Genomic DNA, 14,753 nt, shown 5'->3' on the forward strand with positions numbered 1-14,753 from the left:
GCATTTGATGTAGAACTCATCATCAGAAATATAAAACAGAGGCATGGGACAATCAAATGTTATTTGAATAAGCCTTGGAAAAGTGTCACTACACGTTAGAGGAGAGACTGCCGTGGCGAGCCACATACCATTCCCTCTTCAAACTACACTGTAGCACAAAGTGCAGCAGGAAAATCTGAAAGGTCTACAGCATACTCATTATCTGTTATTAATAACAGACTGGACAGTGAAATTACCAGCTGCGTTCCTACAGCAAACTTCCCTGCTCTGCAATTTCTTTTGATGCTCTAGAGGTGGTCTCATTTGCTATTCAAATTTTAGCCTCCTCTCAGTTACAGGCAGGGCCTGCCATCTCTTGAAGTGTTTAACCACAGCGGCATCATCATATGAATATGTGGGCATATATAAATCCTGATAGCATTCATGCACCCCTTTACTTCCTTCCCTTTTCCCTTCCTCTCCTCCTGCAAAAGAGTGGGTCAAAGGAGTGTCAGAAGCTTTCTCACACTTAATGCTGTTAAGTCAGCTAATTGAATAAACATTTGTTTAACATTTGCTCCTATTTCACTAATGCACTGTGAGAATGAGAAGAATTTTATTCCCCTTCTCCCCTGTCCTCCCCCTTCCTCAGGAGTGCCACTAGCTGTTATCGCAGTGACTAATGTGCTGTATGTGGCCATTATAGTCTTCAACTCTGAAATTACACCTAGGATGAACGATAGGCTCTGCCTGTATGCTGATTGGGGTTGGATGATGATTGATTAGAAGAAAGTCAGACTATGTAGCCATGCAAAAAGAACTGCACTAAGCCACAAGCTTAAACACTAAAGAGCATTTCACCAGTGGCTTCAGAGCTATTAGATGTTTTCATTCGAACAACATTTCTCACATCCAGGTTTGCACATTTTATCTTTATTCTTTCAAATCCTGAAATTGCTTGGATAAGAGGGTTTTTTATATATATATTTATATACATTTCTAAGAGTAGCCTGAACTTTTTAGGGGAAATTGAAGAGGCTTTGTGTCAAGTACAGCTAAATCCAGCCTTTCTATATCAAACCCCTGCTAGAAAATTACTGTGCAGATGATAAGGCTGAAAGATATAATAAAAAGTGACTCTACTCAATTTACACCGCAATATTGGTATGACTGAATATTTTTCATTCAGGTGACTGATAAAATCACTAAACTGTATTGCAGATAAATAAAGGAGGCTTCTGTCAAGAATAAACACCATTAATCATGAAGTCTCACCCTCTGAGTGGCTGTGCTATGCAACTGCACAAATGCACCATCACAAGTGGCATGTGACCCAGTGCCTCCTTTCTTCCCCCAGCTCCCTGGTGACGCTGTATTCTTAGGAAACTTTTTTTTTTTTTTTTTTTTTTTACTGCCTTTACAACATTTGGAAGTCCTTTAATATCTTTTCCATTCGAGTTTATGTGCGATTGCAACTGAAATCTAAATTTCAGTGACGATACATTCAGTTTAAAATTGATCCCATGAGACAAAGTGAACCAGTGCAGAGTGTGGCCACATTGCGGTAAAGCCGGTGTTACAGTGAGAAGTCTGTATTCCAACTGGTGAAGATGAGGGTTTTGTAATTCTAAAGCTGAAACAAGTAGGAAAATTTTATCAGCTCCCCCAAGCCCTCTTCCCCTTTTCTCCCAACACATTTTCTTACCAGTTTTATTTACTTAGATTTGCTACTTCCAAATAGGTGCCGAGGTGAGCTGGGGTTTTTGCACATACAAATATGAAATTTCTCAGCATCACAAATCTACCTGAGCAGAATCAATGGGTCTCCTTTCAAAAAGCAACTTACATGCTAAAACCGGACGTGGGCTGAAAGAAACTGTTAATACCCAGCAAAAGCACAGTCACACAAAAAGAAAACCAGACAATTTAGGTAACCTTTTTGTAACCTGTTTTAGAGCAAGTGATGATTCACTAGTGGCCGTGTTATTAAGCCGGAATGAAGCAGTGCCCTACAGACTAATGAGGTTAAAAAATGTAGTTAGGTCTTCATGTTAAAGGCACTTAGCAAGCAGTTTGCTTGGCAAAGACCAACTGTGTGTTGGAGCGGAGGACTAATCACACAGGCAGGAATCAAATCGACTGGAAGAATTAGGAGACTTGCGGCCCCGAGGAATGTAATTCATGCAGAAAAGCAGTTGTCAGAGCGAGGCCGGGGAACTGTGTGGGAAGAAAGCAAAATAAACAGCTCAACAAAGAAAACAAAGACGCTCAAATAGTGGCTTTTCTAATGCTTGAGTACACTGTAACTTCAGTGGGTGCATATGACAAAAACCTCATCAAAGACTACCTCTATACAGGCAATACACCGGTGAATGGTGCACTGTTCCAAAACACTCAGAAAAGCCTGAAGGCCTTTAAAAAATAACCTTGAAGTCATTATGCACAACAGAGAAAGTGTGCATACATACATGTAGGCATGACTGGGAGAAGAAGAAAAACATCCAAATGGCAAAAAACTAAGAGAGTTGCAATGGTTTCTACAATTACTCCCAATTTCTCTACCATTTACAGATCAGAAGAGGATGCAGCCTGCATGCAAAGAGTGCTCCTGGCTATGTGCAACAATATTCTCTGTGGAAAAATAGCATTGCTAATTGGGATCCACTCCCCCAGAGTGAGGACCAGATTCCTGCATCCACCAGGGAGATTACCTGACCAGAAAGAAGAGCTTTGCTGTCCTAAATCTCGACAGAACTCCTGAGGTATTCACAGGAAGTTTTTCTTGTGATGGGTATGACCTGTGACAGTAAAATCAAACTTTGACATCAACTGATACATGAATTTCATAAATACTCTGTTATTTCAAAACCCAGTATTTTCAATTAATGGGGGTTTACTTCCATAATTTAATGGTTTTAAATTCTCAGAGAATTAAGCTTTTAGTACTTTCAGTACTTAAATACCTTTCTCCTCATTTCATTCATTCATTGACGATTTTTCTAAGCCCTCCCTACCTCACACTCAAGAATATCATCCTCACTATTATTTCAGCAAATTTCAGATTCTCTTCTTCCCTTAATGTCTTCCTCCCGCTAAGCCAGGCATTCCTTCTCCTGGTAAAGCACCCCAAAACCCTCTCACATCACCTCAAATGAACACTCCTCAGCATTCTGTAATGCCAGAAACACTCTTTCTCAAATTCAAAACCAAAGCAAAGCAAACCCCTCAGTTTTCATTTCCAGTGCCTACTGCAAGTTACATCCACAATATTACAAAACCTGACATTTTGGGGAAGAGATAAAGCTTTTCTTCAATTCTGAATTTATATGCTAAATTAAGATCTTAACTGTTTAAAACAAAACCAAGCTGTCAATAACAAAGACAAATTCAGTGACTGAATGTCTTTTCTGTTGTGCTTGCTACCTAAATTTGGTTGTGAAGGGAACATTTGATAAAACTCTAACTTTAAAGGACTACAATCCTGACACAAACAGTGATGTGAAGTTTCAGCATTAATCATTTCTGTTGAGGTATGGTGGATTTGCTTCACATCTCTGTTCAAACATTAACAGACAGTCCAAAATTGTATTCACAAAGATTGTCAACTACTACTGAACAGAGAGAGTACCAGCTAAAATTTCTCCCCTAATACTACTACTAGCAGCAGGAAAAAAAAAAAAAAGAAATCATACAGGTGTACAGAAGGTGTACAGAAATGTCTGCGTATGTGTATACACATATATATACACACATATATATGTATATACATATATATAAATGTATATATGCATTTCTATATAAAATACACAGATTATTTTCTGAAATGCCTCCCCCCTACCCAAGACAAACCCATGATTCGGGGAAGAAAAGCCATTTTGAGAGTGCACCTCGGTGACAGTAGCAGGCATATGCTACACATCTATGCTATAACCAGGACTGCGAGTCCAGGAGTGAACTTATGAAAACAATGGCTTCCAAGCTTCTCCCATCCTCCAAGCACCACCACTAATAGCAGGCGAGCCACGGATCAGCACCAACATCCATGAGGGCAGTAAGATTCACAGGTATATGAAGCACAACTTCTACCAAAGGTGAATGCCGCTAAGAGGGGGCAAGAAAGTATTCTGCTAATGGTCACTTGTGTTTTCTCTGCCAATATCAAAAGTCCAAGTGTGGGAACTGGCTGGAGTGCAACCAAATCAGAGTGGGAAAACACTCAGTTCTCATGCAGAGCGCTAAGAAGTTTTATCTCAGCCAGGCCAGTGTCTTTACTTGATCCTGCAGGCACTGAAGGCCATTTTGGTGCTACGCAACCCACACAACCAGTTGGTTCTCACAAATGGTGAGTGGCTGGAACACCAAAGCCATCAGAAGAAACGAGATAAAGGATTGACTTTGCTGTTCTTGCTCTAGTTGTGTGCAAAACTGGAGATAAAAAAGCAGTTCTTGGGCAAAGCTGTAACTTCGCACAACTTCAAGAACTTGAAATGGGTGGGGACACCACTTCTAATGTGACTGTAGTGGGGGGAAATATGTGAAAAACACAAGCACTAAGTGTAAAGCAAATGCATGTTCTGGCTGCACATTTTTTAGTAAAGCAGTAAATTCAGTTTTGAAGTATTTGAGGTAAATGGACTATCTATATGCTGGAAGCATTATTAGCTCTAAACAGAGTAAGTAGCTAAGCATAAAGATGAAAACCCCAAGGGGAACAAACCTGGTTCACACCTGCACCAGCAGGACGACCTACGCATTTGCTCTCTAAGCACCTCTGCAATTCAATTTAATCACAGGAATAGAAACACAGTTCCTAGAAAAAGTGTCAGGATGGAAGCCTGATGTCCAAGGAACAAGTATGGCAAACCAAGACAGAGGCAGCTACGCAAGCTTTCTTGGTACTGTCTTGATGATGTACGCTGATAGTGATCTTCCAGGGTGAAGCAAAGAACACTTGATTGCCCCTGGTCATTCAACCCCTGCTCTCCCTGCCAAATCTGTCTACAATGTTGTTAAATGGGGCTATTTGCGTTGGTGGCCTCTATAAACTGGACTAGACTATCAATCTTTTCTTCCACAGGCCAGTGGAAAAGGCACGATAAATCTAGGCTGAATTTCAGCTGGAGATACAGGACTGAAAGATGTGTATCGTTAAAGAGATAGCCGCTTAAATCTGATATGTTTAGAAATTCTTCCTCATGCGAAATACTCCCTAATTTTCTGTTGATCCTTAACACCAATGGTCACAGCGCCTCGTAAATAATGCTTTTAAGAAGATGACAGGTCAGTTCATGCTTTCAGAAGCTTTGTATTCCTGGCTCATGGGCTTCAGGATGTTTTGCCTCTGTGTCTAACCTCTGTGGGGGTCTCCAGAAAATTACCAACACCCCTATAAAGTTGACTGTAAATGCAGTCATAATCTGTTGTAGGATCAGACGTACACATTCTGTGCCGGAAGGTACTAAGCAATATATTCTTGCCTGGTCTTTAATGACAACTTCATAGGGCGCCGCTTCAATGAAAAGCTTCTTCTGAAATAAGGCCCCAAGTTGTTCCTTGGTCATGTAAAGCATCCTGAGAGCAAAAATCAAACTGTAACATTTTTCTTTAAATTGTTTCCTCTATTAATTGATAACATCAGTCACAACCGTTGGCCCAGGCTACCCCAAGGCACACAGATAAAACACCCATTGAGCACATTCCTTTAGGTGGAATTAGGGTCTTTTTTTTTCTAGCCTCATATAATAGAGAATATGCAAGGGACAGCTAGTTAGCCTCCTACATCTCAGAAGCACAGCTGACGCCAGCTCAAAAGCCTGCTTTTTCTTACAAATATGCAAACAAATATCAATGTATGCATATAAAATACAGTGTGTTGAGGGAGGGGTGACAAAAAAGGAAACAAGGTATTATTTAACTTCTGTTTCATCCTCCTCAGGGGAAAAAAGTCTGAACCAAATTCAATCCACACTCCAAGACCATAAGACATGATGTCTTTGTTGGCGGAGGAAAGAGTCTAAGTGAGGGAAAGACTAAGCAGAGTATGACGAAGGTGCTCTGTGCACCTACACTGCAGCTGTACTCATTGCTCATATTTTTTCTAGTTTATACTTACTCTCACTTTAGGAACTTCCAATTCACAACACAGAGATCTCACCAGTACTCTTTAAAAAGAGAGAGAAAAAAGAGAGAGAGAAAGAAAGAGAGAAAGAAAGAGAGCAAGAAAGAAAGAAAAAGAGAGAAAGAGAAAGAAAGAAAAAGAGAAAGTGAGAAAGAGAGAAAGAAAGAGAGAGAGAAAGGAAGAGAGAAAGAAAGAGAAAGAGAGAAAAAGAAAGAGAAAAAGAGAGAGAAAGAGAAAGAAAAAGAAAGAAAAAGAGAGAAAGAAAGAAAAAGAGAGAAAGAGAAAGAAAGAAAAAGAGAAAGTGAGAAAGAGAGAAAGAAAGAGAGCAAGAGAGAAAGAAAGAAAGAGAGAGAAAGAGAGAGAGAAAGAGAAAAAGAGAGAAAGAGAGAAAGAGAAAGAAGGAGAAAGAAAGAAAAAGAGAGAAAGAAAGAAAGAAAGAGAGAAAAAGAGAAAGAGAAATAAAGAAAAAGAAAGTGAGAAAGAGAGAAAAAGAGAAAGAGAAAGAAAAAGAAAGTGAGAAAGAAAGAGAGAAAGAAAGAGAAAGAGAGAAAGAGAAAGAGAGAAAGAGAGAAAGAGAGAAAGAGAGAAAGAGAGAAAGAAAGAGAGAAAGAGAGAAAGAGAGAAAGAGAGAAAGAGAGAAAGAGAGAAAGAGAGAAAGAGAGAAAGAGAAATAAAGAGAGAAAGAAAAAAAGAGAAAAAGAGAGAGAAAAAGAGAAAGAAAGAGAGAGAAAGAAAGAAAGAGAGAGAAAGAGAGAAGGAAAGAGAGAGAAAGAGAGAGAGAAAGAAAGAAAGAGAGAGAAAGAAAGAAAGAGAGAAAGAGAGAGAAAGAGAGAAAGAAAGAGAGAAAGAGAGAAAGAGAGAAAAAGAAAAGAAAGAACGCTAAGCCTGTAACATTTCAGTTGTCTTTGAAGCAAGATTTAACATGAGTGGAAGAATTGTACTGAAAAAAAAAGGAGTCTGTCACAGTCCAGTACCTCACAGGCCACTGCAACAAGTTTGACAGCAGCCTCTATAGAGTTGGCTTGCTTCTGGTTCACTGCACGTGAATACCACAGTCAATATCTGCTCACTCGACTAATACTGCTGACTACAGCACAAAGAACACAGGAATTTTGTCCAAGAAACCACAGGCTCAGAGCCTCTGAATGTGCACTATATTTAGAGCTTGCATTCTTTGCAGCTGATAACAGAATGAGATATTAGAAATTTCAAGCAGCAAAACTCTAGCATTGCAATTGTTCTATGTATTTTTGGTTAAAAATTAAGGTAATGATCCACATTTGCAATGATTTTGCCCATGAATATTTTTCCTACTTGTTTTGTTCACGTTTTCCCCCTCATTTTCCATCTTTCTCAGAGTCTCTGTAGCTCCTTACATTAGTTGTAACTGTAAAGATCTACAATTACTCAGTGCACGATAAATGCATACAAAGATATTCACCCTGTTATCTAAAGAGGATGCATGCACACACGCACACAAACATGCACACTCATAGACACATCCATGCACAGGGAGTGCCCCAAAAGCTTGAAATCATGTCTAGTTATTCCTTGGTCTACAGAAAAACGTTACATACAACAAGGTGTCTCGAGGCACGACTTTGCTGGCCATTCATTTTGCTTCCATCACCTCTTAATTCATGCTGGTTTGAACACCTGCCTTAGGGAATCACTTCTCACTGGCAGCCAAGAATTCATCTAAGTGCTGTTAACTGCCCAGACAGGGTAAATCAGCTAAGTGGCAGCGGTGTTGAGTGCCAACAGATACCTTACCACTGATAAACCTAGGAACTGTTTCTCTGCAACAACATAATTCACAAAAATCTCTTCCAAGAACCCCTTTCACTGGATTGGGCCCCACCAGACGAATCTGTGCCACTGCCTCTCAGGTGGGGCTCAGGCAACTGATTCCCTTTAGACCAGCAGAGGAGTGTTCCCAAGGACCACCAAGGGCTTTCTCCTCTTTTTCTTCCCTCTGTATCACCCCGGGAAGTTGCCCTGTGAGTTCTTGCTACTACTGAGTGCCCGTATCATGAGAGGTGGCCAGCCAGCAGCCAAAGGGATGGTAGAAGCACGCCTTTCTCATTAAGGCTGGGGGCTGCTGCCTCGCAAGGGCTTTTCTTGACGGGGGGGGCGGAAAGGATGGAAGATTTGGGGGAAGTTTCTACCAAAGGATTTTTAACAAAACAAACCATTGCATTTTACAAGTTTTCCCTTCTACATTAAAAATCTCAACAAAATTTTCCTCTTATTTCAATTGCTGTAACTTCCCCAGCCATCCCAAAATCAAGCTGGCTGTAGAAAAGAACAAAGAGCCTCTGTTAACGCAATATTTATCTGCTGCTATTGTTTCTCCTTTATAAATCCGTAGTTCCTTGGCATTACAATTAGCTACCCCAGAGAAAATGATTATGTCACAAAGTATTATCCGCCACAGAAACAGATGAATGATGTGAACCAAATGTAATCTGGTGTGCTTAGAGGCAATTCTGTTGACTTTCATGTAAATGTGCTTGCTAAAAACGAGGATGATTTTTAGCAGTGAATCCTTATTTGATCTAGAATTTATTTGCCAGCAGATATTCTTTTCTCAATACTGCTTTTTCCTAGTAGGAACAGAGAAACAAAGAGTTGAATTGAGTGTACAGAAACTTCAGACTACAGCTTACCTAAACAAATCAATGTAACTGAATTTATGTAAAATGGCTACATTTAAAAATATTTATGTATTTTTATCCACATTTCTACCTACTTTTTTTCCTTTTGAAGTGTCTCAAAATCAAAAATTTGAATTACATATCCTTTTTTTTCCCTGCAATTCAATATATGCCACCAATAATTTGCTTTCCAAACTTCTCCCAGTTTCAGATAAGTTCTTAAAAAGTCTGTTTCTGAAGCTACTCTGTAAGCCTGCTTGCAAAGGAGAATTTATGGTCTGCCAGTCTTAAGGTAAATATTACTAAACAAGTACCAACAGCTAAACAAAACACTGATTCACTGTTTTAAATGATGCAACACCATATACTGATTGAGAGATTGCAGTCCTGGTCCTGACTCAGGTTTCCTCTTACCTGCTTTGCAAAAGGCCTGGCACTGAACGAAAATTATCTGCTGAAGTTTATGTGTGGGCATCTGGCCCAGCTATTTTACTTCTGTGAATTACCATCACCACACTACTCTGTCACTAACAGGCATACACGTTGCTCGCAGAGCCTATAACACACACACATGGCATATAACAAACTCAGAATGACCTTAACAAGTCACCAGACCACGCTGCTTCCTTCTCAGAGACCTTCTATAAAAATCCTCCAGACTATTAGCAGCTGCCTGTTCTCAACGCTGCACTTCACTTCCAGGGACAAGTTTCTTGGGGTGCTTCCCATTTAATACAAGATTTCTCACTGCTTACAGAAAATACTTTCATGGCTGATTTTGGAAAGCCCTAACTACAGTCATCTTTTCATGTCCCAAGAGCTTCCCAGTCTTTCTTCTTTGAAGGCTCCTGGCTCCCGGTTCAAGTCGTAAAGTAATTAAAGCCAATTCAAGGAGTGATGTTTTTCACACTGGGTGGGGCTGTCCTTCCCACTGTGAAAGGATCAATGAATGACTCCTTGCCAAGTCTCCAGCTTGGAGGTACACTGAGGTAAAGCAGCAGGTAAAAGATTTAAGAAGTTTAAACACTAAGATTTTTAAAAGAAATGAGAGCTTAGGAATGAAAGCGCAAAGGAAAAAATCAAAATGTCAGTGATGAGGCTGGGAAAGTCCTATCAAACATATGGCAAGCAGTTTCTCTTATAATCAAGGATATTTTGCTGAGCCAATGCTTTAATCTTCTCGCATTTGGACATCCCCCATTGTACTGCATGGTCCAGAATCAGAGGCTGATGAAAGCTGAATGTCTGGGCCTGACTTTCCTTTCCTTTTCACCCTTGTGTAACTGATGTCTGTATAAATTAGATATGAAATAACATATCTAAGAATCAGACTCTCTTTTTTATCAACTTGACGCTGACTGCAAGCAAAACACATGCTTTGCTTTAGTACTGGTGCATTCACATAGTTAAAAATACCTGTTCAAGGCATTCATGTTAGGCACAAGCACAACGGTCAACACACCATCGTTTCAGGGCGTAAGACTGCCAAACTCAGACGCCGCAAGCCTCAATCAGCAGTTAGGAAAAAAAGGAGCTTGGAGCATTATTGATCCTAGGAAGCTACAAGACAGCAGCTTTACCTTGCAGCTTCCTTCTTCCAAGGGCAGCCTCCTCTGGCCATAAGCATATGGGTAAACATCAGTGCACTTTCCCTTAGATCTACCTGCTCATGCTCCCTTACTGACAGCCCAGGGCTAATGTAAAAAGGGGTGGCAACAGAAAGAGAGACGGAGGCTAAATGGATTAATGTTTTGGAACATACGTGGTGTATCTTGCAGCACATTCAGCCCTGAAACTAACTTTCTACTAGCCTCCTAAAACACATGCATTAACTGCTCTGAGATGCACACAGGCCACCACCCTGGAGCCGTTCCTGATGCTGCCACCTGTCCCACCTCCACAGGAGTGTGCATCCTTCACAGCCACCTCAACAGCACCTGGAAATACCAGGTTAAGTCATCTTCAAAGGCTGTCCAACCCAACTTTGAAAGGAAGCAGATCAGGAGCAACCTACTAAAACAACTCAATAAAGGTATGGGAATGAATGACCAAGAATGGTAGCTTCCTAAATCGCTGCCGTTAAATCCATTAATAGCAGTTTGCCTCTGTCTTAGGAGCTTTGGGGGTTTTTAATTAATAAATCAAAACTCTCATCCTGGGTAACTCAGATTTTAAAAGTTGTGGGACTACAAAGTTATTCACACTTGCACTGTCATAAAAATAGTCAAGACAACATTATTATTCCTCTGCTCACTGCTAACAACTCTCATTCCAACAAAGCCAACGTCAACAAAGACATCAGGGAGCTTGAAGAGTTAGCTAACAGTAAATTTATGATTTGGTTCTTGAGGAGTAAAAAAAAATAGCATGCTCAAAGTATTAGTTTATGTTCAAATAAATACCCTCATTAGCAGCAGGATTTTGAATCACTGCACACCAACCAGAGAAGGCATCACACTCTACTGGATGGCGTAGCAAACATCAAGAACCAAAACATAGTTTAGCTTCAGTTTCTCCTTTAGTACTTTACTTTAGAAATCAATTTTGAAAATTAAGAAAAAGCTAGACAAAACCACCACCACCACTACCCCAGAAAGCAGAAGTGGCATTACTAAAGCCATGCTTCTTTTGGTACATTTTAATCATAGGATGTTTAACAAGTAATTCAACTTGCTAGTTCAATGAAGAGTAGAAAAACTGAATTACAGTTTACTGGAATATTTTTTTTTAGTTAAGGTTCATCCCTTGATGGGGGGCGGGGGGGAACACAAGCTCCAGCTCCAATTACACTTTTCATATATTGCTGCTGAACAACAACTTCAGTTTCATACACCTTCCCTGAAGTATAAAGCAAAGATGTACTGTAGAAATTCCAGGATAACTACATAGTTCTAACAAACAGGTTTTGGTAACACAAAGTGACACATTTCAGTACATATTCATAAGGGTTGGGGGTTATTATTGGGCTGTAATTGCAGTTGTTCTAACACCTAATAAGCCATGGCTGGAAAAACAAAGGCAGGTTAATTTGTGATTTCCTCTACTCATTCAGAGGCAAATTAAGTGTCAAACAGCTAATACAGAACATATTTCATTTTATGAGATTTTAATTTAATTCTGCACCATATCGTTGATGCCTTAATGTAGGGTGGTTTATCTAGAGGAAGAGCAATTTATAAACCTCTTTCAATTGAAATCTTTAATGATAGGATACGATAGCATAATTACAGCAATGCCTGCTAGTCCTACTATACATAAGCATCTGTCAGCAATTCCGTCATAAACATAAACCCTTATTTTAGGGGTTTATAACTCAAATTGTAAAATTTGGCTCCAGGCTGAAATTTGGGATACCACAGTTCTGCCCATCAGCAACTAAACTGTAAGAATTATACATATAAACACACATACCTCCTTAGAGCTGCAAGTCTGTAAGGGCCCTGCAACACCTTAAAAGATCCTCCCTTTTTCTTTTTCACTTGGCCATTGTTCAAAATCATGTGCACACATATGCATCATGTGGACACATATGCATCATGTGGACAAGGCCCTCTCCACATTTTTTCTGCACTTGTATTAAACCTAAACTAATTCCACTAAGGCTTGACAGGTTCTGGAACACATTTCTGGGAGCATGGGTAACAGGAATGATGCCAATTTTTTGCCCATATTTATATTACACACACACATTTGAGAGTATTATAAGCTGAGGAGAAAACCACGCATACAATGAAGTCATTGATCAAGCTGTAGGTAAACATTTGTATCCTGACTCACGTTCTTGCCATTTTCTCAGAATTCTGAAATAACTTCTCAGACCCAGTTCGTTCTTCTTTTTTCTTTTTTTAAAATGGGTGTTAGGACAGAAGTTCAAATGATGGCTCCAAATAATCCCAAATCTAACACTCCTAAGTCATACTCACACCAGGCTCTGTAAAACTTGCAAGAAAACTGATGGGCGTCTACCTTACACATCCACTAAAATGTATTCCCTGAAGCTGCAAAACCATGACAAACCTTAACATCCACAAGGAAACTGTTGGAGTCCAACTCATTTTTCTAACTTGATTGTGTATTTACATTTAATTATATTAACTACAAGGGCTCCAAGGGTTCACTACAGCTCATCATTCCAATGAGGACAAAAACCAAACGAGTGGAAGGATTGACAGAAGTTAATGGAAAAATAAACAGCCGGTATCAAGGAAATTTTGAGTGTAAAGCTTGCGTTGACATCAGGATGCACCTCTAAAGCTGTATCGCATCACACGAAGATCTCCCCCTCTCTAAAAAGCCTCTGCAGGGCCCGGCTGAATCACCGCCGCACCACGGAGTGTGGCAAGGAGCAGGTCCATGCAGCACCAGCACCCTTCTGCAGAAGGGTCATTGACTTTGGTGTCAGAGGGGATGACCACTGAAGGCCAAATGAGGCACAAAGCAGGCTTTTTCAACGTTGATCTTTTCGGGCTCTCACAGAAATCGTGGCAATTTTAGCAGTGCAGGCTGCTAGTCCCAATTTCCCACTGTCACCCAAAGCCAGGAACAGTGGTCTACCCACCCAAAAGCCCTGCCTGTGGGTGCACTGGCGTCATGGCATGGACTGAGTTCATGGGGCTGAGGCTTTGGAGAGGGCTCAGCACAGCAAGCGCTGCCAGGCAGGGTCTCACATGGCATGCGATCCAGAAACCTCCACGACGGCTAACCTTGCAGCATCCAGGTTTTGGATGATGGTCTTCTGCTGATGCAGCTTAAAACACTTCCTGGGGCTCCCTACTCTGTCTGCCTCGCACCGAAGACAACGACAAATTCTCCACTAGCTTCAGAAGGAGTAGGATCATCCCCCCAGCTCCCAAAAACATCCAAGCAGAACATTCACCGCACTGCAAAATCTAGGATGACCATGTAATGACTCTGTCTGAGCCTGCCACCTTCAGCTTACATGTTTTTTACCAGAAAATATAAGCATATATTTGAGTACATTTTATGACGTGGTTGACTGTGGTGTTAACAGTGATGCACCAAGAGGAACTCTGAGGAATAAATCACAAGTTTCTGTACTCTCTCTTTCTATAAATATCCACTTTTCCTCTAATGCCCAAGAAGACTGCATCACAGATTTATTACTTACCTCCAGGCAAATTTTCTCTGAAATTACAATTTAGTTATAGAAGACTGACCCAAAAAAAACTGTTAGTAAAATATTGTGTGTGTTCTTGGGCATGTAGTTAGGATTGTTAATATCAATTAATTCTGCTCTCACAGAGGAGGACTTGTTTAAAAAACTTCATTTTTCTTCTGCATATATGTAATTACACAGCTGTAACTAATAGCCATAGCAAAGCAATTTGCCATCTAAACAACTAGCATTATTCTTCTAAGTATTACTTGTGCTTTTCTTCTTGTATTTTCTCAGTACGAGAGGTGATTAGTAGGTATGATTAAACGTATGTATCAAGACTTTTAGCGAAGTACTAAGCCCTGCTTTTCACCTCCATTTTTAATGGTACATAGCAGTTTTCTGAACATAACTCTTTTATTCTGCAATGCTGATATCTGTCTCCCCATACAGAAGAAGATAATATTTATTTCTACAGGATTTCACCACTAGTGCCCTTTTCTAATGCATGTTATCACTCGTATTCATTTCTTTTATCTTTGTGTAAACCATGTGCTCTATCACATTTGCCATTTTGTTTGGGTGACATTCCCATCAATCAACCAATTGCCTGTGCATGCACACAACAGGGACTATGAAAATTTACCAAAAATTTCATTATGCTTCATAGCAGTCGCCAGAAAAGAAAACAAACACTTTTGGCATGAGAGGAAATTTTAGCTATGAAGAATCCTAAGCTCAATATAGACAAAATATATGCTTTGCCTGTCTGTATTTCACAGCGTTCAGCACTTTTTAATTTTGTATTTATAGAATGACAGCACACAGAATAAATGTCAGCAAAACATTTAGGTAACATTTGCCAGCCACCTATTGTAACAGG

General features: G+C 40.1%; 1 protein-coding gene across 2 annotated transcripts in view; it reads right to left on the bottom strand.

The window, feature by feature from the left end:
- The window catches only part of GLI3 (GLI family zinc finger 3), a 215,689-nt gene that overhangs the window by 82,666 nt on the left and 118,270 nt on the right, over window positions 1-14,753 (bottom strand). The window lies entirely within an intron of this gene.

The sequence above is a fragment of the Falco naumanni genome, chromosome 4 (assembly GCF_017639655.2).
Source record: "Falco naumanni isolate bFalNau1 chromosome 4, bFalNau1.pat, whole genome shotgun sequence".
NCBI classification, from domain to species: domain Eukaryota; kingdom Metazoa; phylum Chordata; class Aves; order Falconiformes; family Falconidae; genus Falco; species Falco naumanni.